Source organism: Chionomys nivalis, chromosome 8 (genome assembly GCF_950005125.1).
Source record: "Chionomys nivalis chromosome 8, mChiNiv1.1, whole genome shotgun sequence".
Taxonomy (NCBI): domain Eukaryota; kingdom Metazoa; phylum Chordata; class Mammalia; order Rodentia; family Cricetidae; genus Chionomys; species Chionomys nivalis.
Window position 1 is genome coordinate 83,805,156 of NC_080093.1, and position 27,052 is coordinate 83,832,207.

The following is a 27,052-nucleotide window of genomic DNA, read 5'->3' on the forward strand; positions in this document are numbered from 1 at the left end:
ACAAGGGTACTCTCCTCACATCCTTTCCAGATTCATGTCGGCTCATCTTAAATCTCTCTCTCTCTCTCTCTCACACACACACAGACACACACACACACAGAGACACACACACAGACACACACACACACTTCCCCTTGGGGCAGAAACTCAAACCTGTCTGTAAGGTGAAACTTGAAGCTAAACACGTGACTGTGACCTGTCCTTCAAGCCACTAGACCCATGGCCGTGTCCTCCTCCCCACTGCAGCTCTCAGCCCCATCTAATCACCGCTTTAGCGCGACACCCTCCTGCCACAACCCGCACGCTTAGAAATGCCTGGCCCACTCACTTCACTGGCTCATTCTCTTTGTTTCTTTCTCCTCATCTTTCCATTATTTTTCGGGCCTACTTTTCTCTCTCTGCTGTCACTTCCTGGTGGCCTCTCTAGCCTGATTCAAATTTGACCTCCACACTCTATGCTTACCTGGATTTTTTCCCCCAGCTTGGGCCACTCCTTTGACCAACAGTCAATTGCTGTGGTCAAGTCAGAGGCCAAGGGCAGAGCTCTATATGGACCACAGTGGGTGTCTCAGGCTCAGCATATCTAGCACAGACTCCAGACCACCCAGACTAGCTCGTGGCAGTGTGAACATCTCAGTACAAGGCAGCTTTCCCAGCTGCCTCTCTCAGGATTCACCTTTCCCTCCATATCCAGTCCTCACCCAAGGTCATTTCTCACCACCTCCTCTGCTGTCACCATTCTAGACTGTCACAACAGCTTCCTAATGGGGTCCTTACTTCTGCCCTCAGGGCTGTTCACACCTCGGACCATGGCTGCTTCTCATTAGAGGAAGAAGTCGGTTACTACCTGAGTCATAGCAGGTCACTTTGTTCAAGACTTCAAAGTCTTCCCTGCAAGGATGCCAGAGGGAAGAGGCATCCCTAAACCTCCAGACCCAGGGCAGATAACCAGGCAAGCAGGGTCTCCAGGCCAGTGCACTTTCCAGTCCCCATAGTCTCTGACTTCTTGAAGAAAGAAAATATTTGAAGGGACTGAAACAGGAAGCCAGTGTCCCCTTCCCATATGTCACCTCAAGCTTTCATGAGATATATGGGATGGATCTTCCACTACTTAAGAACTTCCAAAAATTGCCTTATTGATTTCCAAAACTCATGCTCGCCCTCCAGAGCATGAATACTTAGTCCCAAGTATTCACAACCTTTCTTAACCCTTTCTTCTTCCAGCCTCCAGCTGGAAGACTCACCAAGTCCTGTTTACCTTTCTGTCTCTACACCCTAACCACTCTTTCACCTACTGACACCCTAACTGGAAGTAAAATTCAAATGCAATCACTCAGGAGCCAGAGCTGGGGTCCCAGCAGCCCTCCTTGGGGCCTCCTAGCCCCTCCAGCCCTGTCTGTACACAGATTCCTAATCACTACTCCTTACAGGATCTGGACCAGTTCTAATAAAATCTAAACAAAGAATTCATGCACTATTGTATCATACAACCTACGAAACCTATTTGAATAAGCCATGATATACTCATTTCATCTGTCCTGGGTGCAGATCTTCTTAAACAGGCTGCTTGCCTGGACAAGGATAGGAACACTTTCCTCCTTGGTCCATCAGTGATTGGCCCCAAAGATAGGCACACCCTACAAAACAAGCCGATCAGAGCCTTCTTCTAGAACTTATTGCCAGATGCAGCGAAAGGGTACACCCTCACCCACAAGTTGTAAATTGAGATTGCCAGTAGTTGTGCCCTCAGCTTACCCAGAGGTGCCAAGACTGTTGCCAACACAAGGACAGGGGATAGGAGCCAGATGGGTCACTGGCAACATCAACCCAACCCCCATTCCAGAGTTGAGCTTCCTTGGTGACCTCCTACACCCTTTTCCCCGGTTATGGACCCACTAAGTTCCCACTTACACCTCTCCTAGAAGTGGGAATTTTGTTCCCCTCCTCTTTTCTTCCTTCGCTGTATCCTTAAGTCAGAACAGTTCCCAGCATACTGTACTCAATCATTTATTAAGTGAGTGAAGCAAGCACATTGGCTCCAGGGTAGAAAGACTGGCAAAGGCCAGTTCTACCATTTTCTAGGTATGTGGTCTGAGATGTGTGCGTGTGCGTGTGGGTGTGTGTGCGTGTGTGCAAGTGCATGTGTAAACACATGCTTATAGAAGCTGGAGCACCTTTGACGTTGTTCCTCTGGTTCTCAGGCACCTTGTGTTTTGAGACAGGGTCAACTTGCCAAGTACGCTAAGATGGCCAGCGCTCTGCAAGAAGCTGCCTGCTTCCAACTCCACAGCACCAAGATGAGCATTGTAACCACCATGACCCACTTTTCTACATGGGACCTGCGGATCTAACTTGGGTCTTCAAGCACTTTACCTCCCGAGCCATCTCCCTCATCCTCCCTATCCTTTCATGACTCAGTTTCTCTGTAAAAAGAAGGGAAGAAGTCAGGGTACCTACTCAGAGGGGTCACAGATAACTAAGATTATGAACGGAAAATCCCTTCCTTGGAAACGGCTCAGGCTCCCCAAATGCTAACTGCTCTTGTTATCAACTCCAGCCAGAGGCCCAGTCTAACCCTTCCTAATAGGTCATTAGGATGATGACATAGAAAGGAAGGAACAGTAGAAATAGATGGAGTCCAGTTAGCAACTGAGAGCATAGGGTAGGTGTTCCTACTTCATGGGAGCCTGCGGTGTGTGCCTTTAATCCCAGCACTAGGGAGGCAGAGGCAGGCAGATGTGTGTGAGTCAGAGGCCAGCCTGGTCTGCAGAGCGAGTTCCAGGACAGCCAAGGCTGTTACACTGAGAAACCCTGTCTTGAAAACCAAAAAGAAAAAGAAAGGATGGAAGGAAGGAAAGAAAGAAAGAAGAAAAGGAGAGAGGGAGAGAGGGAGAGAAGGAGGGAGAGAGGGAGAGAGGGAGAGAAGGAGGGAGGGAGGGAGGGAGGGAGGGAGGGAGGGAGGGAGGGAGGGAGGGAGGGAAAGAGAGAGAGAGAGAAGAAAAGATAAAAAGAAAGGAAGGAGCTGATTGGCTATTTACAAGCACAAACTCTCCTGGGAGCAATCAGCCAACATTTAGTGAGATTCAAGATTTACCCAGAGTTCTCAGTAAATTACCAACGATCAGAGACCCAAGACAAGTGGTGGCAGAGAGGCGTGTGCGGCGCGTGCGGGGAAAGTACTGCCACAGACAGCACCACCCAAGCGACGAGAGACACTCTGTGCCTTTTAAGAAGCAATTTTCACAGCAAAGCTTTAGAGTGCGAGAAGCCTCTTACATCGTGGGGACAAGGTAATAAGGCTATAAAAATGGAACCACACAGAACCCACATGGGCCCAATTTTCGAGGAAAAACAACGATTGCCACAGCGTTTAGGGTGGGGGAGGAGTCACACTTGGGTCTCAGCAGGAAAACAGCTTTCAAAAGTAATCAGGCTGCAGAAAAGCTCCTGGGTCTGCCAAGCGGGCAGGGCTGGCTCTCATCTGTCCCCTCTGTCCTGCTCCCTGCTTTCTATAGATTAAGGCTGGGACAGTGAAGTCCAGTGGCTATGCTCCAAGAGCGCACAGCACCAGGCGGAACAGACCTTGCTGCCCCTCCCCGGAGGCCTTCTGTCCCTTCTGTGCAGAGCACGGTTGAGCCCCCTGACCTCTGCAGCCCTAGGCCTTGCTGACGGCGTCTCTTCACCGTCTCCTACCCCTCTCTTGCATCCCTGAACCTCTAAGCACACAGCATTTGCCTCTTTCTAGCTCTCGTACCCACTGTTCCCCGAATGAGAGCACCTGAGCAGGGCAGCTTCGTAGTTAGCAACACAGAGCTTCCGAGTGTGTGGGCGGGGTTACTAGCTGTATGATCCTGGGTATTAACTCACTGCTACAAGTCTTAGTTTACTCATCTGTAAAATGGAGAGGCACACATGGCTCATGTGAGACCCTGTGTGGATTATAGGATCCAGTTCACATAGACTTTAGACTCATGCCTAGAACCAGCTGTACCCACAAAGGGTTACCCTAAAGTGCAAGTTGTGAATGCTGGGGCACATGCCCGATATTTTAACAGAACCTCAACCCAGCTCATGTTCTTAAACCTTGTTCTCTACCTGGGCCATTTACATCTGCTGGAAACGCTTCCCCTGCACTTCAGCCCGACATTTCAAGGTGCTGACAAAAATCAGCCACCTCCACAAACCTTCCTGGACTCCCTGCTCAAGAGACAGAATCCCCACCCTTTCTTAAGAGGTGGGTGGGCTTGCCTTTTAATCTCTTGAATAAGCATCAGCTTTAGCCTGTTGCATGGATCCCACTCCCAGGCCACAAGTTTCTCAGGAACAAGGGATTCTGGGATCTTTTCCCCAGTGTTTATTCCCTGCAACCTTATACGGTATGTACACTCAGTAAACATTTGCTGGCTTAAGATGAATCACAAGGCCTCGAGCCAGGGTCCACATAAACAGAGGCAGCAGAAAAAGGAGCAAGGCACTGTGGACGTAGCATATTCAAGGCTCTGGGTTCCAACCACAGTACTGAAAAAAAGTTAATAAAACCAGCACCCCAAATCCAGTGTTGACTTCAGGCTCTCCCCAGTACTTGGGACCAAGTCATGATGTCTACTTGGTTTCACCACCGTCACTTCCTGATGGCCAACAAAAGCCACACATGCGCAGTGCCTTCTACCACCTGTTCACTCAGGGGCCATCTTCTCTTCCCCTCGAAAAGCTCTCTGCAGCCTAGCATGGTGGTGCACACCCCAATCCCAGTGCTAAGGATGCCCATGCAGGAGGATCACAAGGCCAACAAGACCTTGTTTCAAGAATTTTTTCCCCGATTGATTTCCTTGTCTTAGGGCATTTCTTAAAGCACCCTTTGGGGAATCCACACTTCATTTCATGATTATTTTAATCAAAGCATCGGGTGTAGGGAGACAAACACCCTCGGTTTTCACAGGCTGATTGCTTCTTAAGAGGATTTATTGATTCAACCTCCCTACAGAGACAAATAAATTATGGCCACTTTTTGCTTATTCCTCCTTTCACATTAGTTACCCGGCTTCTTCACTCATAAAAAATACAACAAAGACCGTCTCCAGCATGAAGTGCATCTTTCAAATACATTTTCACAGCATTCTGTTTGAAAAAAGAAAACCCGACTCTTGTCGAATCTTGGGCCATTGCCATTAGCTAGATAAACGCCAACTTAATGAAATGATTCTGTAATACACAAAGATGGCTTAATGCAGCATTAGCTGAAAGAACAAGAATTAGAAGCAATCCACAACCTGCTCCATTCCAAGCTCCCAGCTCAGGGAAAACATTCTCTGGATAGGTAAAAGAGTATGCAGCCATCTTTAACAAGCGTAAGATACAATGTTGAGAGTACAGGGGACAGGACAGTGCCTGTCACCTGGGCTGCCCCAGCTGGAGCAGGACAAGTCCATTTTTGAAGTCAAACTCCAGGAAAATGAAAGTTCGGAGGGTCCTGGCGTGACAGTGGGAAAGACATAGATCACTGGCTCCTCTGGCTATTTGTCCCCCGGTTCTAGATGCCCCCAAACATAAACCTGTCCTTCCCCAGGGGCACAAGGCCCTGTCAAGCTCCTGTTTCAAGGACAGTGCTTCTCATCCCCCTAGAACGCTCTTCTATGTGATCTCCAATTCGGCCAGCTCTGCCCTGCCTTGCCCAGTGGATTTGCGCAAGTAGCTGGACAGTTCCAGAGCTTCATTCTTTTGTCTGGGAACACTGGCATTGCTTCCTAGGCCACAGTGCACGCCCAAAGATAGCTCAACATGTAAGAGCAGCTACTGTTCTTCCAGAGGACCCAAGTTCAGCTCCCAACATCCACGTAGAGCAGCTGGCAACTCCCTATTACTTCAGGTCCAGGGATCTGACCCCACTTCTAGCCTCTACAGGAACCTGCACACATGCATGCACACCACACATTGACCGCATAAAGGGAGGTCTGAAAGTACTCCTGTTCTGTAAAGAATGCGAGCGGCCCATTCCAAAGGGAGCAATGATACCCAGAAGCTAAGCAACACTTGTATCCCCAAAACTCTTGGCAACATTCTCACAGTGACTAAGATGGGCCCCAGGACCCCAGAGCCCAGGCAGGAGGCAGAAGGCAGGAAGCAAAAGGCTTCCTTGCCAAGTCTGCAAATTGAAGATACAGAGCCAATGCCCCCTTCCTGCTGAATACAGCTGAACCCCAAAATCATCCTGAGAACTTGAAGGAAACTATGAAAGCAAAGCATGAAACAAAACCTAAAACATCTTGAGGAGAAAATCCATTTATCAATGGATTAATCCTCCCCTAGGTCTTCTATGGCCATCTTTTTTATATACACAGTGAGTACAGATGTATTTTTACTGGAAGATAAGGATAACCAAATATGAATGGCAACAAGCTTCCTCCCCACCAAGAAAATCAGCTGTGGGCAGTAGTGGAGACTTCTAGCCCAGCAGGGGATCAAACCATCCCTGCATGAATGACTTCCAGTTAGCAGTTACAGTAGGTGGATGGGAGCGGGTGAGAAAGCTTAGTTAACTCATTCCTCCAACTCTTTAAGAGAGTAAATAACTGGGCTAGAAAGGTGGCTCGGCGCTTAATAGCACTGGCTGCTCTTCTAGAGGATCGGGGTTCAAGTGCCAGCACCCACATGGCAGCTCACATCTCTAACTCCAATTCCAGGGCTTCAGACACCCTCTCACAGACACACATGCAGGCCAAACACCAATGACCATAAATTAAAAATATTTATTTTTTTTTTTTTTTTTGGAGTTTCGAGACAGGGTTTCTCTGTAGCTTTGGAGCCTGTCCTGGAACTAGCTCTTGTAGACCAGGCTGGTCTCGAACTCACAGAGATCCGCTTGCCTCTGCCTCCCTAGTGCTGGGATTAAAGGCGTGCACCACCACCACCCGGCTAAAAATAAATTTTTAAAGAGACAGAAAGAGAAATGAATAGCTTCAATTCTTCCTCACCTCATCAAAAAGAGATGAGATGATGAGATAAGCTTCAAAGGCTTTTTACTCTTCAGCCAGCAAAGACCCATCACTGAGCCTATGGGAACAAGACTGTTGTCGTTCCATAAAGCTAGGGGTCCAAGAGCTTTCTAATGAAATCAAATCATCCAAAGAGTGGGACATGCCTCAAGATTTGACAGGAAGATCTAGAAGACTTCATGAGGATGCTATGGGTGAATCACTGACCTTGGCCTGCCTTCAAGCTTTCCTGGGTACCTAAAGCTCTGTTCACAGTGATGTCCAAAGATCTCTGAGCACTAGTGGCCAGAATTTCAGAAACGACAATCAAGGTAATATTTTCTCAGTCTGTTTAAAGGCCTGAATCTGAGCTACCAGGAGAGGGATTGGGGATAAAGAGGAAGTTCAGAGGAGGAGTTCATTGAAAACAGTGCCCTGACGGCACCAGCTAATATACTATCTTAAGCCCCCTTAGATGCTGAAAATAATGGAAGAGAAGATACAAGGCTGCCTCGTACAAAGCTGCTGCATGCATTAATCAAGACCGGCTTACTGGTCTTCAGAAAAGCTAGCGACTTACCCCAGGCAGCTCAGAGACAGTCACCTGGAATGGCCAAGTTAGCTTATGCCTTCAACTTGAGACTCTCCACCTGCAGGCCTGGCCTGGCTCAGGTTGCTGAAGCAACTTAGTCCTCCCGAGAGGTACCTTAGTCTCATTCCTCTACATCAGTGAGTCTCAATCTGTGGGTTGCAACCCTCTGGTGGCTGCATATCAGATATTCTGCCAATCAGATAGTTACGTTACAATTCATAACAGCAGCAAAGATAGAGTTATAAAGTAGCAACAAAATAACTTTATGGTTGGGTGATATGAGATTTCCCTTTGTATGCTGTGAATACCATTGGTGAATAAAGAAACTGCCTTGGCCTGTTGATAGGGCAGAACTTAGGTAGGCTTGGGGGGGGGGGGCAGAATTAAACTGAATGTTGGGAAGAAGAAGGAGGAGTTAGAGAGAAGCTATGTAGCCCCGCCACGTGGCCATATACAGATGAATAGAGATGGGTTAGTTTAGGATATGAGTTAGCCAGAAATACACTTAGGCTATTGGCCAAACAGTGTTGCAAATAATATGGTTTCGGTGTGATTATTTCGGGGCTGAGCAGTTGCAAAACCAACAAGTGGCCTTATTGCAACAGTTGGGGGTCACCACAACATGAGGAAATGCATTAAGGAGTTGCAGCACTGGGAAGATTGAGAACCACGCTCTACACCAACAAGGGGAGTGGGGAGGAGCGAGGCCTTGGAATTAGAGTCCTGGGTTCCCATTCAAACTCTGGCCCTCCAGTGCCACTATTAACAGACACTTTTTATCTCTCCTTTGGGGCCAGTCAGTCTCACAGTCTGTGATCATCTTCTTCATTGCGCTCCTGCTTAGCTTCCTCTCTCTCCTAAAATCTCCCAGCTAAGGCTAGGTCAGTGGCTCATCCAGCACCCCAGCCACCACCTGGAGCAGAGACTGCTACCCTACAGGATCTAACGGCAGCCTGGAAACTGACTTCAGACACAGGTCGGACCCCTCCGAGAGCCACGGCTAAGCCTGGCTCGTGCCACGTACAGGCCAAGTCCCAGAGGGATGCGCAGCCGGATGCCCTCTTGAAGGGAAGGTCTGTGGCTGCCTCGGTGCCTCCAGTCAGTGCCTACAAGTGTCCTCTCTCCCGGTACGGCTCAGGCCACTCATCTAAGCAATGACAAAGCAGGAAGGGAAAGTGTAGGGAGGTGAGGACCACAATGAGTTCTTTTTAGAAGCCACTACTAGAAAATCAAAGCTGAGCATGAACAGAGAGATCAGGTATAGAAGGAACCTGGAAGAGCCAGGGGCAGCTGATCCCTAGTGCAGGAGCCAGGGTGTTGTGGTGCAGAAGAAAGAGCTGCACAACACAGTGAGACCCTGCCGAGAGAGAGAGAGAGAGAGAGAGAGAGAGAGAGAGAGAGAGAGAGAGAGAGAGAGAGAGAGATTGATTTACCCAAGCAACAGGGCTGTGCAGAACTCCTTTCTTTAAGACAACTGCAGTCAGCCTTGGCCAAATCACAGGCAAGTTGTTGGACATCCTTCCTAATGTATTAGAGGCCCCGATTCTGAGCTAACATGCAGGAGAGACATCTGTCCCCACACATGTTCCCACTGCCTTAGACAGGACGGAGTCTGGATCAGTCTGGGAGTACTTGAGAGTTCATAGCACAGGACAGGTGCCAAAACCAAAAAAAAAAAAAAGTTTGGCTTGCAAATATGAACCTACTTATTATGTATAGGGCTAATTTCCCTTGCCTTTTTATGATTATGAAAGTGATACATGCAGGGTTGAACCAAGAAAACCACACAGTAAGAATGGGCATAAAAGTCAGCTCTAATCCCATAAGGTGAGAAGCACTGTTAATATTCCGGTGCCCTTTCCTCCTTTTATTAATGAAAATTTGAAGGAGATGGGAACATTCTGTGAAGAAGTTCAATAAGGCATCCCCTTGCAGTAGAACCCATCACAATCACTGCACAGACTTCCCAGCAAGATGCTCACCCTTGGTGAACAAATAAATAATAAAACAAATAATAAAGTTAGGAAAAAAGCAACAAAATGAATTAACCTGACGGACCCCAATTTATTTACCAACAGAAAAAAATCTAATCACCACCACTCCTAGGATGGGAGTTCTCATCACATAAGAACATGAGGCTCATTTTTATGATTTCTTGTCTAGATCGTCTCTTCAAAGCAAAAGTTCTGAATAAACCACGTTTCAAATCAAAGGAATTTTATACGTGCACCTGATTATTCTAAAGCAGGAAATCAAGTCTGGGTGGACTTAAGAAGGCCAGCAGCTCGGCCAGGTCATTTTAAAAGCTGGTCCCCATTTGTGGACTCTACCTTCAATTACGTCATCTCCTGTCACCCACACAGAGGAACAGGCAGAGGAGTCTTGAGCCACCCAGTTGAGAGCTGCTCTAACATTCGTTCTGATACTCCATAGCTACAGGGTTTTACACATGGGTTCAAGTGCTCGGCCAGCAAAGAGTTTTGGGATCCTTCTTCGTGAAGGGAAGACTGCAGGAGGAGAGCTCCTTTACACATACCCTTCCCCCCTCTTGCAATAGCCCTGCTCCATTCAGCAACGGGCCCATGCCAAGCACTGGGTGGAGTACTGGGATACAGCAGTGAGCAGACAGATGCTCCGCCCGTTCCCATGGAGATGCAGGTGCAGAGTGGTCCCCATCCGTTAGCCTCACACTAGTCCATCACAGTCCTCTTCTGGATGATAAAAAATTCACTGGAATGTTCAACTCAGGTCATAGGTGGAAGACCCGTCTCAAACACAGGTCTCTGACTCCTCGGCAAGGGACCTTTCTACCAAGTCAGTTGCATTGGTAAACTTACTTCCTCTTGCTGACAACTTTAGTCTTTTTGGATTATTAAGAGCCCCTTCTGGCCGGGCGACGGTGGCGCACGCCTTTAATCCCAGCACTCGGGAGGCAGAGGCAGGTGGATCTCTGTGAGTTTGAGACCAGCCTGGTCTACAGAGCTAGTTCCAGGACAGGCTCCAAAGCCATAGAGAAACCCTGTCTTGAAAAACAAATAAATAAATAAATAAATAAATAAATAAATAAATAAATAAGAGCCCCTTCTGATGCCTGGGTACAAACTGGCTGCTGAGTTTGTGAGCAGTCAACTACCCTGACCTCTAGATGGCTGCCTAGGTTCTGGTCCCTGATCCTGGCACCATCCCTGCTTTCTTCCACATCAGACTCTACCAACCATCCTCTATTACCACCACAATGGCTGGCTACCATCTTCCCCAATGTTCCAGCTCCTCTCCACCCTTAGGACCTCTCTCACCTTGGTTCTTTCCATGGGAGAAGGTAAGATGATGTTTTTACCTTCAGCCACCAAATGAAAGTCACTTGTTGACACCAGGCCTCAATACCCTTCACTCTGAACTGGCACGTAAGAAGTTGCCCTCCACCTGGGCTCAGCTATTGTGGGAGTGTGGGGTCTGTGGGTCTCCTTAACAGAGGAACAAGCCCAAGTAGTTTGAATGACACCAGTTCTACACACCCCCAGTAACGTCCCTTGATAGCCATTAAATACTTCAAAGGGTGTCCAAACCTGTGTGCGAAAGTGTTCATTCTGTGTTATCTCATGGAAAACTTTTGAATAAAGGATCACCAGGACCTCAAAGGCGAGTTCTGCTCCGATCACAGGAAAACTGAGAGAACCCGAAAAAGGAAATCAGTTTTTCCATTTCCAGCAAAGGCACTGCAAGCTGAACTGAGGGCCAAGGCAAACGTCTCCATGGAAACTTACCAAAGGAGCTTGTGCTCCTGATCAAGAACTCCATGGTCAACTTCTTTTAAAAAATTATATAAACTTCATTTTCTGTCATGGGGGGGGGTCTTTTTTTTTTTTTGTCAAAGCCTTGGGATCTTGTTTTAAGATAGGAGGCTTCTGGCCCAGGAATCTACTGCAAAGGACATGTGCATACTGTGTGTCACCTTGGGGAGGTACGCATCGGCTGAACCCCAGACAAGAAGCAGTCAGGTGATCTTTTATTTACTGATTCTGCAACAGTATAGCACACAGCACATCAAGTCAATGCTTCTTGCAGGTCCTGCAGGCTTCTTAATACAGTATACAGAACATTTAAGGACAGCTTTAACAAACAAGGGGAAGGGGAAACCTGGGTAAGCCTGGGTAGAATAGAAGCTAGTCAGAAATGCAACTTGGAAGCCTAGGTCTGCCACTGCCCAGCTGTGGGGCCTCTGGACAGTGACTCACACCCTCCAGAATAATCCTGCAGTCTACACATGCAGACTCCCTAACACCTGTCTCCCTCCCCGGGACATCGCAGATACCAAACGAGCCACTGCCTATAAAAATTCCTTAGCGAATCAGTCAGGAATGTTAGATGGCATTGTTGGAAAAGGCTTTTAAGACCATCACCCAGAACCCCTAGTGGACTAGACACTGCCCAGCCACTCTGAGAGAGCTGGGGACATCTCTTGTCCAGTTGCTCCTTATGGACTAGCTGGCAGAGCTGGCAAGAGTCAGTCTCTCTGCTGCATTTATCACTGGAATCCATTTGCTCACCAGCCACCGAGCAGCCGGCAGGACATCAGTGAAGAAAAGAGAGCCACAGTGAGCTGGGGCCACCGCGTGGTGATACATCTATCAAGCAAAAAAGAGGGGAGGTCCTGAGCCCCACTGTGGTGCGAGAAGCCCCCAGACTGAGAAGGGAAGCATTCTGCAGTTCAGGAAATAAAAAAGATGGCAATTGTTTTTTTAAAAAAAAAATGAAGGCTCTCAAGTAAGACTGGGGTTTAAACTCCAGTTTTCCCACACAGCACACATCATCGGAGGTACCCCTTGAGCTTCAGACTCTCTAGCAAGAGGAGACCTATGCCACCCACCCCACAGGACTGTCACGAAGAGTGAGGTGAATGTCCTAGTCAGCACTCAGCGTAATGCTTGGCATATGTCAACAGCCAAGGGCTAGGACCACTATTAATACATATGAATGCATAAATTATGCTGATGAAGCTAAGAGTTGGCAGGTCGCCAAGAAAGGCTCTGCTACACTGTGGCAGCTACAGGCTTTACAACTGGCTATTACCTGGACAGTGTGCTGGCTCATTTATTAATCCTAGGCTAATGGAGGTTCTTCTGGAGCTCTGCCTAATGCCCGAGGACAGAAAAACCATCCAAGAATGCCTGGACAGTCAGCTGTTTTTCTGGTTTGGAGCTGTCCATCACTATGCTGAGAGACGTTCCCAGAGAAGAAAACATTCAAGTGACTATCTATATCTAAGTTTTTCATCCCTGTCTGGATAAATGGTTCTCCATCTCTGGGTACAAAAGAGTAACTCTCTTTAAAGCATGGCCCCAGAACTGGAGATACAGGTCAGCTGGCAGAATGCTTGCTCAGCATGCACAAAAATCCTTGGTTCAACCCTTCGCACTGCACAGAGGACGGTGGCCCACGCCTGCAATCTCAGCATTTGGGAGCTGGAATCAGGAAAATCAGGAGTTCAAGGTCATCCTCAGGCAGACAGAAAGTTCGAAGCCATCCAGGGAACACAAGACCCTGTTCTCAAACAAAATCAGAAATGTTCCTAGTCAACAAAGCAGCCTGAGTCAGCACCCACATAGTGGACAGCGCCACCTTCTCCAGCCCTGGAGGGGGCTCAGCTTGCTCCAACACCTGTAAAGGCCAGCACACTCTCGCTGGTTAGGACTTCAAAGCCTTCATTCTTCCATTATCTCTCTCAAGCATCAGACCCACCCACGCTGTGAAGCGCTGGATAAGAATTATTTTACCAGCTCAACAGACGATCAGGCTCAGTCTGAGACATCGGTGATCTGCTTAAGGGACGGTGGCTAAGAGTGGAAGCAGCCTAGAATGCAGGCTATTCCAATCCTACTCCAGGGCTCCCTACAGACAAAACGTATTTGCTTTTCAACATTTGCCTTCCAACCTGATGCTTTGCCTCTGAAGGACTCATGACTGAGGTATCTTGTCGCAGTGAAGTGTAGATCACACACTTAAAAGCCACGTATGCTGGCAGATGCTGGCATGCTGCAGACCTCTAAAGATGAACCGATAACAGTCATGCCAAGTACCACAACTGTCAATTAACTTTGACTTCCAGTTCCCTCCACTCAGACCTCGGCTGCATTTATCCCTCTATGCTCCAATGTAACCGCAACATTCACACAAGGCTCATGTGTGAGTAATTAAGGAGTATTAGCATGTCATAACACAATAATTTCATGGGTTTTTCACTGCCTGCCAGTCTCGAATACTCTAATAGGTGTCTCTTTACTTTTCCTGCTGCTGAGCTATAAAATAAAACAATAAACAAATAGTAAAAACTCACAAGAGGCCAGTGAGAAGGCTCCATGGGGAAAATCACCTGCTATCTAATGACAAAAACCTAATAGCCTGAGTTCAATCCTGGGACCCGCTTCAAGCGGCACGCAGGGAGACGTGACTCCACAATGTTGTCCCTTCTACATGTGTGCTCACGGATGTGCGTCCAAACACAGATGCAGTAAAGATAATAATGGTGATGAGCGCTTGATTTTTAAAATATAGACCAACAAAAGCAACTTAAAGGAGAAAGAGGTTATTTTGGCTCATAATTCCATCATGACAGGGAGCTTGAGAGGCAGCTGGTTCCATGGCATCCACACTTACGAGCAGAGGGAGATGAATACTTATGCTGGGCTCCCTTTCTCCTTCTCATTCGGTCTGGAACTCCAGCCCACAGAATGGTACCACGCTCTGTGAGTGGGCCTCCCTCAACTACGCTAGTCAACATAACCAGAGGCCAACCTAGATAACCCTCACCAGTGTGCTTGTCTAGGACATCCTAGATCCCGCCCCCATCTGGAGGTCAATATTAACCATCACAGCTGGTGTTCTGGTTTCATTCTGATGTTATGGTAAACCCCTCTGGCCAAAAGCAACTCGGGAAGGGAAAGTTTTATTTCCTCTTATACTTCCAGTTCATGATCTATCATTGAAAGAAGTCAGGGCAGGAGCCTGCTGGCAGAAACCATGGAGGAACGCGCTTGCTTGCCGGATCACTCTTGAGTTTCCTCCTGCCTAGAGTCGGTGCCTGAAATCAGTCATCAAAACAGGCAATCCCTCATAGACACAGCCTTAGCCATGTGATCTGGGCAATCCATCAACAGGAACTCTCCTTTCAAATGACGCTAGGCATGGAGTTGACAGCTGGGTCTAAATGGTCACTAGGCAAACCTTGACTTGCCACTGACTTCCCTGTTTCCCTGTCATATAAGTGGGTTAAACACAGGCAGGCCTCAATGAATCTTCCAAAGTTCAATTCCCACTTTAAAACCCTCCTTCTGGGTTAGCTCATCTCTGCATGCCTTCTCATCCTTCCCACCTCTGTCCTTTGAATTTTCTGTACACATTCATAGCCACCTTAGAAGGACAAGCCCTACCCTCATGGGTGTGCTGGCTGAACTCGGGTCCTCACAGGTGCTCATCCTGTATTTTACAGATGAGCCATCTCCCCACCCCACAGGATGTTCTTTCAGGAAATAAAACTGCAGGCTCCTGGATCACAAAACAAATCAGATCTGCCCCTGGGTCTAGTCTGGTGCTTGGCATATAGCCCTTCAGACATCCACTGACTAAATAATGACATGTTGTTATACCCGAATAAATGTACAGCAAGTGTTGTTTCCGTTGAGGAGGCTCAGCCACTGCTAAGCTATGCTCTGGAGTCAAGGAAAGACATCATAGGATGAATGTCAGATGAACAGTTAACTCCTTCATCAGAAAAAGGTACTCATCTCCAGCCAACATGGAGAATACAGAAAACACAGACGCCCAAAGGAATGGCTACCTAGACTTCTAAGTACATGCAAGAGCAGACCCTTGCATATGTCCTGTAGCAAGGCAGGGGCATCTGGGGTTTCCACAAAGCTCAATCCACCTGTTAAATAAATAAATAAATAGGTATTTATTGAGCAACTGATCTGTACAGACACCAGCTCAGCAGCTGGTCCTGGGACATGGCAGGGCATAAGCAGGTGACATTCCTGCTCACATTCTGGCACCCAAGGAAGAAGGTGAGGCTCCATGCAACCCGCAGCTCCGCAGTGAAGATCCCAGCACGGTGTCTCCTTGCACAGATTCCTTCTGTGCCTTCGGTGAGGGGGTGGCAATGACCACGCGGCTCACAGCTGACCAGACCTGGGCAGCGCTAAAAGTGCCCTGTCACTCCAGCGCAGCGATCCTTCACTCCAGAACGCACTGAGGACAAACGGTACAGCTGGCTCACCTCGGTCACTTTTCAACACTGCCAGCTGAGCTCAGCCATGAACGTCACTTAAATATCAAATGTCTCAAATGGCAGAGTGACCCAGGATGCCAAAAACAGGACTCAGGGGTGGGAAGGGAGGGGCAGCGCGTGGTGAAAGGATGTTTTTTTCCCCACGGTAAAACCTTTTCCTCCTTTGAAGCAGAAGTCGCTTCCATCATCCCCAGCCTTGGGCTCCTTCCCTCCAGCAGGATACTGAAAATAGATTTGCATTTAACATTTAAAACTGTTTTGGATCCCACACTCTTTTAGCTCTGTTCTCGGCTGCAAGCTCATCCCCGTCCCTGAGGGTTCTCACAAGTGTGTTTCACAAGCAAACAAACCAGTCACCGTGTTTATACCTAAGAGTCCAAAGAAAAGGTGATTTACATAATGATATGGGAGATTAGATGACCAAGAACACACAATTCCTATCTGGACCAAAAGTTCTAGGAAAAAAATCCTTTCAACTCATTTAGAAAGACATATAAGGGCGGGGGGGGGGGTGGAAGCGAAACTGCTGAACACCAGCCAAGGGAGCTTCTAAGCTCCACTCATCCCCTGCCATGTACTTCTAGAAGAATTTGAAGGGGGCCATTTCAAAGCACGCTTACACAGTGAAGGTCATGTTTCGTTTTCCTATTACTCTTCAAAAACCCAGGATTCTGTAACTGAGAAGACCCCGAGAAGTCAAAGTTCCAAAAAGAATATTCCTCCGGAACGGTCTCGGCACGTCACCTCATTGACTCGCAATGCCCTCCGCTCTGAGTTCTGTTGTCTCCTTCATAAAACAAAAGACCAACTCTTGAGGGCAGAAAGGTTAGGGAAAATATTCCTTCCTAAAGCCTTCTGACAGGCTGGAAACCAGCAGAGGTGCCTAAGATAAGCAGCTAGAGCCAGCAGTAAATAACTGTAACGCATGACAGACGAGGGCCTCGCAAGCCGCAGCGTAATTAACGCTAACGCTGCTTTAGAACGAAGCCATACGGTTTGGCTACAGCTGTCCCTAAGTGGCTTTCCTGAGCTTGACGGGGGAACCAAACCATTATTTAGTTTGGTTGCCTTTTTTTTAAAAAAAAATATAGACAAACTTATACTAAGCTTCCATCAACTGCCTTACAAATAAACTTTTAAAACATTGAAGATGAGCATGCATATCAAACAATATACAAAAGTCCGCATTAAATATAATAAAAACAGTAAGGGGCAGCGGCACCTGTCAAGCAGTACACCTATGAGGGAACCCATCAAACCCTTAACTTGTTTGCGTGCAACACAGCATATAAACAATGCCTTTCATTTCATGAAAAGCCTTCTAAGCAGGGAACAGTGAACCACTGGCTATGTGATAGGAGCAAACGCTTTAATTCCTATGTGCAGGCCTTTGACTCTGGGCTCAAGGCTCCTCAAAAGAAAAAGGAGAGAGAAAGCATTTGGCCACAGAAACCCAGACCCTTACAGCAGCTCTTATTTCCCTGGGCAATCAAGCTGCCTCCAACATCAGGACCCTGGTACCTGCCAGACCCTCCTCCATGGAAAATGGTCCTGTATCTTTCAGAAGCTCAGCTCAACTCATTGTCTCAGTGAGGTCTTCCCTGAGGACCCTGCTAAAGCATCTTTCCTGACAGTGTGCATGTTCCTTGGTGTTTCAGTCCCTTTGGTTCCTCTGCATGTCTCTTTCACACAAAGCAGAAGCCTGTTTGGGTCACTTCTGTGCTCAAAACAGCTACTTGCCTGGAAGCCTCCAGGAAACCCTACTGAAAGACTGGAAGAGTGGAGAGAGAGAGCAGGAAATGAGGGGGGAGACAGTTCAGCATCAAACTATTGTAAAGGGAAGGAACTGACCACTCTGATTAGGCAGGAGATGGCTGCTGGCCAACTGTGAGACAGCACTGCTTTGGAATAAATGACTGGCCAGCAAAAGGAGGGCGCTGGGGTGAGCGATTCAAGGCAGGCAGAGGAACGGAGGGCGAGAGGAAGGCCTCTCTGGTCAAGAGATCGTGAGCTAGGACATTCAACAGGAGAGACCAGGATACAGTGTGACGAGCAGCAGGGAAGCTCAGGCACCGGGATAATAATGGAGGTTGGAGACGGGGCAGGGATGGTCTGGAGGCGCAGCGCAGCCTTGAGAGCCCCAGAAGACTGGACACAGGACACCTGTTCCTAGAAGGCCCGGCCTAGTCGTACTGAATAGAGAAAAGGCAAAGGAGTAGAGGGCGGAGCCAAAAAGCAAAAACAGGTGGTATTGGTCTAAGTGAGGAGTAAGCAGCTTGGTACGAGGGAGACAGAAGTCACCAGGATGTCACGGCATCTCCTCTCGCAAAAGGCAACTTCCAGCCCCTCTCACAGCAGCACCCAGGCCAGCGCCAGGGCCATTCCCACCCAGCCTGCTCCAGATCCCCACCCAGGAGAGCACTCGGGGCAGGGCATCCCTTTCCACACTTATCAATCAGAGGCTGAGTCCGCTCCAGAGTCAGTGATGACTACCTTTAGGGGTATACAGTTGAACATTATATAACCCATTTTTTATGTAACAGGTTCTTCACATAAAACATTGTTCCCTTCGCTTTCTAAATGTATTCAAAGGAAACAACTGGCATTAAAAACATATATCTCCACCAAGGCTGGGGTACAGCAGTGGCTTGGGGGGGGGCGTGTCTTTGGGATAAGGAGGACAAAGCTGAGAGACTTTTGAAGTCTCCTCCTTGGAAAGAGCTCCAAGATGTCTCTGACAGGACCAGTGTCAGCGAGTCTCTTCAGGACAGGAAGCTCATGTCAAACAGGGATCCTGGAGAGGAAGAGGCTGAGCAGCAGGGGCTTGCATGAGAGGCTCAGAAAGGCAGGAGAAAACAAGCGATAACAAATTGACATCGCAGGTGTAGGAGGATGCTCACAAGCCCTTGTAACTACTACTGAGGTAATATCCAAACGTATGGCCCTCTGTGCCATGGCAAGGATGCCAGCACTGCTGGAAAGACAGGACACGCCTTGCTGTTGACAGCTGGGATTGGTTCCCAATCTCTGCAAGGCTAGGGGGCTCCTAGCTTGATGTCTGGGCCATGGGATCTAACACCCTGTACCTCCCAGCAGGCTCTGGAGTCTACCAGATGATAGAAAAATCCTGGCCCATCCTTAGCAATTTGGTAACCTTGAGCAATTTACAGAGCCGCGAATAAGGACAGCAGTGTGACCTCACGAGAGAATGGTGAAGACTACGTGGAATCAATAAGCCTGAAGCAAGCAACATATTTACGGGCGCACGGAAAATGCCCAATTAATGTTAGCTACTACTGCCATAATTATTTATTCCTCTTTCTCAGCTGAAGCAAATCGGGCTCAAAGAAGCTCAGTAATTTGTCCAGGTCCCACAACTGAAGCAGTAGTGAAAGGGATAAATACATACAAATGTTTACTCAGTGTATGACCAAAACAATATTAACCGGAATATTAAATCAGACAGAACCTTCTTTACCCAGGCAGAACGAACAGGAGTTTACAGAATTTTAAAAAGACAGCATGCACTCAGGTAAAAATCATTTGCCGTGATCATCCCGCACCGGGCATTCTCCCATTCAGGCGCTCAGCATCCCCTGAAGCTATCCCCCATCCCGACTCAAACACTCCTTCCCAGGACCTCTCTGCAGTGTCCATCCCTTCTCCCCCAGTCTCCAACTGGGATGGACACCAGGCAAATACGTCCTGGAGGCCTCTTGTGTCTATTATTTGAGAAGAACCAAAATGAACTCTCCTCAAAGTGCTCAGTCTGGGCAAATAGGCCAGAGTCCTAGGGACAGTCCAATATGATACAGAACACAGTAGAACCTATCGTCCTAGAAAAGGGTCAAGGGCTGGGGACACCGCTGCCAAGTGTGGGGTAAAGTCAAGACAAAGACCCGAGCTGGAACAAAAGAGAGTGGCAATGAAGACTGGGAGGCTGGGAGAACCAGGCCTAGGGCTGGTGCTGGGGATGGACCACCCCGCAGCTTGGCTGGACAGTCCTGTGTGCACGAGTATGGCCAGCACGTAGGCTGGATGTGGAGAGTTCCCCATGACAGAGTGAGGAACTTGGCAGAGCAAGGGAGAGTAACACCACTGAGCCACTTCAAACTGTGGTGACCTTGACACACACGTCCCATATCTTAGCTCATCCGGTCCGCACCGCAGCTCTGGGAGCTAGAGGTAGGTCCTATAGGGAAGATGTCGAGATACAGAGAAAAAGCCAGTTCGTCGTCAGGTATGAAGGTTGAAAGCAGAAGCTGGGATAGGAAACAGTTGGGACTCTTACCCACCTAACAAAACTGCCTGGTGGAACAGCTGGGGGAGAAGGGTAAGAGGGTCCTAGGCTCCTAGGTGGTATGCTGATGCAGGGGAGTGATACTAGGCTCGAAGACAGTTACAACCCCCAGGGCCCCTACAGGGAGGGGCCACTAGAGCTAGCCACAGAATCTGCCATAGCTAACGCGGGAGGAAGCAGGATATGACTAGAGATGGGACTCCAGGTGAGGCAGGGGCAATGTGAGCAACAGAAGATAGACGCTGACCTTCAGCAGAAGCAGAAAGAGAATCAAGAAAGCAATGTCATCTAAAGGCAGAAGGAGGGGGTGAATTCCAGAGAAGAAAGACACGTGAGATCAAGCTGCGAGGGGACCAAAGCGACCTGGAGGTCAAATAAAGGTTTAGAAATCACACAGAGTATGAGGAAGAAAGTCGGGAGAAACACCAGAGAGGAGAATGTTCAGCTCTAGGGGAGTTTGGCATCTAGCAAGGGGACATCCAGACTCAGGGACGCCTGGTATGGACACGTGGAAGCTGCCTAGGGTCCAAGAAGCTCCCAATTAGGTCTGTTTCTTCCTATCCCTGAATCAAGACCAAGGCTATTCTGACACTGGTGAGGAGCCCAAAGACAAACAGTACAGAGGACATTCTGGTGACAGGAGCCTGGCAGAGGTGGGAGGGAGTAGCAGCGGCACTGAGGAAAGGCTTCCTGTGTGCTAGGCATTTGACCCGCATCAGGTCCTGCCATCCTCACACAGACTCCAAGAAGCAGGCATCGTCACTACGCCAGCCGGGCAGCACCGAGGTCAGAGAAGTCAAACACTTGTCCGAAGTCACACAAACTCCCTCTGACACCAGAACCCAGGGGCTCCTGCGCAAGAGAGCTTCAGTAGGAAGAGGACTGTTTTCTACCCACTAAGAAGCAGCGGGGAGGGGACAGAAGGAGAGCAGACAGGTGTTCTGAAAAGGAAAATGTTGCTGAGGAGCTTAAGTCAGAGCAGGTGGATGTAAGGGAGGAGAGACGGTCATTTAAAAGGCCATTTAGAGTCAGTCTGAGCCTTATGGCGAAGGGCAAGACCAGCAGAGGAGGGCAAGCTTGTATCCCTGAGCTCTTCATTCAACTTAAAAGTCTAGAAAAGGTTTTGTCTTTTCTAATTTTCCCTGCAAATACCTACTTCAGTTAGCATAACACTGCAGTCACTGTCTGAAACTACAGGGCTGTGTGTGGTAGGGGCTCTTTAATCTTCACATCCCCTACCACAGTGATGATGGCAGAGTCACGGAAAGATAAAAGCTCATGGATAGAAGACAGGCTGCCCACCATAGACAGATTAAATCTTTTTTGTTTCATACTTATATGCAGCACTGTTAAATGCGGCCATGTCTCTCCGTGCACTTATTCATTTTCAGGTATATGAATCCCAGCGAGGCTGGTGATGGGAAGGGATAAATCTGAAAACACAGCCACTTCCTTTTCCTGCCCCATGGCACGTAAACCTCTTCTGCAAGCTGCAGAGATATGGGTGATCCGTCATCAATTATAAATCATTTGAAATGGATCCTTCTAAACACCATCTGTTGATCTGCTTAACTTTTCCAGGAAGACGGGACTTTTGCTCAAAGGTTCTGACAGCTCCAGGAGGTAACTACCTACCCTAATTCAAATCTATTAAATATTTAGTGGCATGTAGAAGCTAAGAGTGGTAGAAACCTTTGACATCCCTTAGTTCAATTGTCTGAGACTTTCTATCTGAGGCAAACAGAATCCAGGAAGACTCAGTAACTCACTCCAAAAGGCAGAGCCTGGGTTACAGTCTAGCTGCCTTCTAATCCAGGTTTCTGCTCTTCCACGCCTTATCGGAGCCTCTCCCATTTTAAATAGCAGAGATTGGAACAAAGTACAAATTTAACTGCTGTTTTAACATTATCATTATTCACCAGCGACGTCTAAGATAGAACCAAAATGCCACTACAGATCCAGCTTCCGCTGATACACCCAACTTCAAATCTGCCTAGGAAATTTCGAACCCTTCTAAATATGTCCAACAAACCATCTTAAAGATTTAGCAATAGAGTGAACCCAGGAACAAAGCAGAATTCGAAAGATTACATTTTGTATTTTAAAAATATATATATTTTTGGAACTTCTCTGGTATGGAAATCAAATTTAACAGCAGTGATTTTCCCCCTTTCATGCAAGCACAGGGAGTCTGAGATTATTCAAAACTGCTCAAGAGCAGCAACGATTATTTTAAGCTCATGATTCAACTGGTACATTAATTAGAAAATCCACCAACCCAAATTGACAGATCCTGGTATCAATGGGAACTTAAGAATAAAAATAATAGTTGCTAAGTAAAAATAGACTGAAAGGGGGCACAGCAGCAAATGACAGAAGGACAAATGATAAGCAAAAAAAGAAAAAGTTGTGCAAAAAAAGGGGGGGCATTTAATGATCTGTTTTCCTGGACAACCCCCCCATCCCCCAAAAAAGGACACACAAAAAAACAAAACAGGAAGATCTTGGCAGTACCGGTACTGTCAAAAAGTAGTTGCTCGTGAATACAGAATCTGATTTTTGGAAGCTGGATGAGAAAACTTAACTAATATTTTCTTGCTGAAATGTGTAACAAGACAGGAGAGGAGCCCCGACTGCAAGGGCCAAAGGGCTAAAACTAGGCTAGGTGAGGGCGAAAGGGCTGGAGATCTTAAGATGCTCAGGGAACCGGTGATTATGTCAGCTCAGTCAGAACAAACTTAACAACTGACACCCGTGTGCAACGCAGCCCTTCCTTACCCCGCCCGGATCGCGACCCGCTCCGCGACCCCCCGGGGTTAGCTGCCACGTGGCCCCAAGTCTCCTAAAATTCACTTTCCACTTCTCCCAGCTAATCCGATGTCCCCAAGCTGTCAACGCCGGGGCAATCTCCAGTAGAAACCTTCCTCTTTCCCGATTATCTATCAAACCCGCATTTGAGGGCAGCCTCGCTGCGTCCTCCGCGGGTTTCTCGGGCGCAGGGCACTGTCCCACGCCATCGGGCACCTGTTCGCAGACTCAACGACCCATCCATCCTCCACCGCCGCCCGGATACCGGACGGCGCAGGACCGACGGCCGTCCGCACACTGGAGTGGGCCTGGTCCGTGCCCGCCAGGAAATTATCGGGGTCCGCGCTAGCCCCATGACCGGCAGAAGGGACGGGCGGGCACGAAAGCCTAGACTCGACGGAGACGCCCTCCCTGCCCCCACCCGGCTACGGAGAGGGAAGTGCCGAGAGGTTGATCGGGAATGCGCTGTATAGCATCGTTCTGCCCGCGTCCTAGCCATCCCTTTAGGGACCTAGAAGCTCCCGGGGATGCATCCCGGAGCTCGTTTCGGGCTCGGGTCATCGCCACCGCCGGGCATTGCTGTCTCTTTAAGAGGCTGCGGGCCGCCCCCTCCCGGGCCAGGTGGAGACGTCCGCACGGGGAAGGTGGGCGCGCCCACCGACCGCGTCCCCGGAGCCCCCCCAGCTCTCCCCCGCCCGCCGCGCAGCCCAGGCAGGGAAGATGGGGGTGCGCGGGCGCGGCGCCTTTAAGGGGCGCAGCCTCTCGCGGCCGGGTGGGGGCTGGGAGTCGCACGGGCCCTTTAAGGCCGGCAGCGGGCACGTCGGGCAGGGCTCCAGGCGGCCGGGCTGCGCCGCGGGCGGGGGCGGGGGCGGGCGTGCCGGCCCGGGAGCTCGCGACCCCCGACGGGACGCCCCGGGACGGCCGCTGCCCGCAGCCGTGCCGACACTCACCGTGGCTCGCCGCGAGCGCCCGCGCCCGCACCCGCACTCGGATCCCGCGGTGGCGGCGGCGGCAAGTCCGGCGCGGGTAAACAGGCACCTCCGTCCCTGACCTACTTTCTGCCTTCCCTAAATGTCGCACCACTAACCTACTTTCCGACCAATCCGCTCCCCGCCGGCCCAGGCCCGGCCCCCCGCCCACCAATCGCTGTGCCCAACCCCCCTTCCCCGCCCACCAATGGAGGAGCCGCGGAGCCCGGATACCTGCCTCTTCCCGCCAGCCAATCGGAGCGCTCGAGCCGAGCTGTCTTGGCGGACAATCCAGACCAATCTGCGTTCGGCTCCGGGTTGCGCTAGCCAATAGCTTGACCGACAGAGAAGCTACTGACCAATGGAAAGACGGCAGGGCTGGTTTACCTGCTACTTTCTCTTCACCAATCATTTGGCGCAAAGGAGCACACGCCCCGAAGAGAGGACCTATCGGTGCGCTCTCTGGGTTTCTTGCCCCAGCCCTCGGTTTTTCCTCTCAGGTCTCCGGCTCTCTACGGCCGCTGCGTCTCGGACTCCCAGCGCTCGCCGTGGTCCCCCTGTCCCTTGGTGGCGTTCCGGGCTAGAATAAGTCTTTCAGCTCTCCTCCTCCTCTGTCCCTTTCCTTGTTCGGAGAACGCTGAGTAAACGCAGCATCTCCTCGCCCACCGCGCTACAGCTCCATCTAGGAAACCACATTTTAGGAACACAGCGCCACAACCTTCCTGAAACCCCTGGCTTGCCCAAGTTGGAACCAGGGCACTAATACCCAGCGTTTCTAAAAGTCTTTTCCGTAGGACGACTGCACGCGGTCTCGCGTTCTTTTTATTTGTCTTGACCTCCAAGCGTCCGATGGAGCTGTCATTCTCGTTCCAAAGAGAAGTCTCCCGGGGGTGGTGGCGCACATCTATAACCCCAGCCGTCGGAAAGCCGAAGCAGGGGCATGGCCTCGAGTTCTAAGCGAGCCTGAGCCATAGGGTGAAACCTGAGCGAGATTCTGTCAGTTGTTACAGGGTCCCAGAGCCAAGGCTTCTGCTTTGCAAAAGCATCAAAGGAGCAGGACAGAAAGTTGCAGAGATTTTTAAGAAGAAAAAAAAAATGATAAAACATAACGTGCGACTTTGACGATCCAAGTATGGAGAAGTTGTCTTATTTTTATCTTCCAAGCGTTTTCTAGGGAGACCCAAACAAATAACTGATGGGCCTTCTAAACGTTGACTCCCTGATAACAAAGCCACTGTTTACTTTTTGGCACATGCCTGCTCCCCTTTAGCAACTGCTGGAGGGGGCTGGGTAGAGTGGTAGGGCAGGGGTGGGGCTGACACCCAGAAAATGCTCTGCCAATAGGGGCTGGATCCACGAACAAGTGGCATTAAATCAATCGACTCGGTTATGTGAAGTGGACCAGCCCCTGGGACTATAGAATGAGTTCTAGCCAGACAAGTTCCTGGAACTCAAGACAGCATCTCAATGCCTGTAAAGCCCTGTGACCCATCTCCAGCTCTTTGCAAGGCATACAGCCTTTTTCCAAGTTAGGTTCAAGACCAAACAACTTCATGAGTAACTTGCACCTTCCTAGAGTTCCAAAGCAGATTTACTTTGTCTCTGCCCCATTTTGTGAGGGGACCACTCTGTGTAAATATAACTTTAACATAGCAATAGAAAAGATGGACATGGGCTGGACGCTGACCTAATTAATTGAACTCACAGCTAGGTAAGTGTCAGTAACCTGAACATCTGCATCCCACAGCATCCCTCTACTGTGTTGTTGCCAGGCTCTGTGATAAAAGCTTTCCCTTCTTTTTTCTCTCTGCATCCTCACAGCCCCTTGTGAAGAGAGCAATTTTTTTTTGAGTTTTAAGACTCGTGTTTCAATTATCCTTTTCCTATGCAATTAAATTGTTCTTTTTGTTGTTGTTGTTGTTTTGTTTTGTTTTTCGAGACAGGGTTTCTCTGTGGCTATGGAGCCTGTCCTGGAACTAGCTCTTGTAGAACAGGCTAGCCTTGAACTCACAAAGATCTGCCTGCCTCTGCTTCCCAAGTGCTGGGATTAAAGGTGTGCGCCACCACCGCCCGGCTAAATTGTTTTTTTTTTTATTGTTTTTATTGAGCTATATATTTTTCTTCGCTCCTCTCCCTTCCTCTCCCCTCCTCCCCTTCTACCCTGTCCCATGGTCCCTATGCTCCTAATTTACTCAGGAGATCTTGCCTTTTTCTGCTTCCCATGTAGACTAGATTTATGTATGTCTCTCTTAGGGTCCTCGTTGTCTAGGTGAAGAGAGCAATTCTTATCCACTCTACAGATTGGTTGAACTGGCTGACTCAGGTTCACATGGAAAAGCATCAGTCTTATTTTAAATGTGTTTTGCTTTGGTTTGCATTCTAAAGGCTCCACATAAGGCCAGTTACCAAATGATGCAAGGCTCCCAACAAGGCCCAGACTTGGGATTTGTACCCATGTCCTGAAAGGAGAAAACCTCAGAGGTTTGCATCCATTTTCCAGGTGATGCAAAGCCAAGAGAGGAAGAAACACTATTAACATCAGTCAAGTTTGGTAGGGGATAATAGTCTCCATAATGGGAGCAAGTGTGGGGTCCCATCTTGGGAAGCCGGCTGTTCTCAGACAGGGTGGGGCAGAGGGACCCTAAGTTACAACTCAGTCTGAGTCCACAGAGAGTTGTGACTGCCCATAGAAAGAATGCTGCCTCCGAATGCATCTCAAAGTCTGATAGAAAGCAAGATGGGAGTTATTGGCCTGGCGGTCTTGGTCACCATGCACTATCTGCAATTAAGGCTTGGCAAACGAAAATTACCACTGTGCACAAGGAGAGAGACCAGGATGTGATGAGACAAGAAACTATGTCTCATAAGGAGAGATGAAAGGAAACAGAAGGTTTTGCCCCAGGGAGTGCAAGGTAACTTTCTTCACATATTTGAAGAGATGTCAAATAGAAGAGAAATTCGACTTTCTTTGGGGCCCGGAAGGGATAGAAGGAAAGTCACATGGTGGAAGCTCACTGGGATCAACCAGGAGAATTTTATAGTGACTATGGCTGCCTATACCTTGATATACATTGTCTTATTACAGAAAGGGTCCACACAAGGAAAGCAGGCCAAATGGGGCCAAGAGGG

The 27,052-nt window shown here is 48.9% G+C and overlaps 1 protein-coding gene across 3 annotated transcripts in view; it reads right to left on the reverse strand.

Moving 5' to 3' along the window:
• Bmal1 (basic helix-loop-helix ARNT like 1) overlaps positions 1-24,043 on the reverse strand; it is a 98,964-nt gene extending 74,921 nt beyond the window's left edge. For all 3 annotated transcript variants that reach the window (XM_057777841.1, XM_057777842.1, XM_057777840.1), the window contains exon 1: positions 23,906-24,043. The gene's annotated coding sequence lies outside the window, so the exon portion shown is untranslated. The remainder of the gene's footprint in view (positions 1-23,905) is intronic.
• Between the last annotated feature and the right edge of the window lie 3,009 nt (positions 24,044-27,052).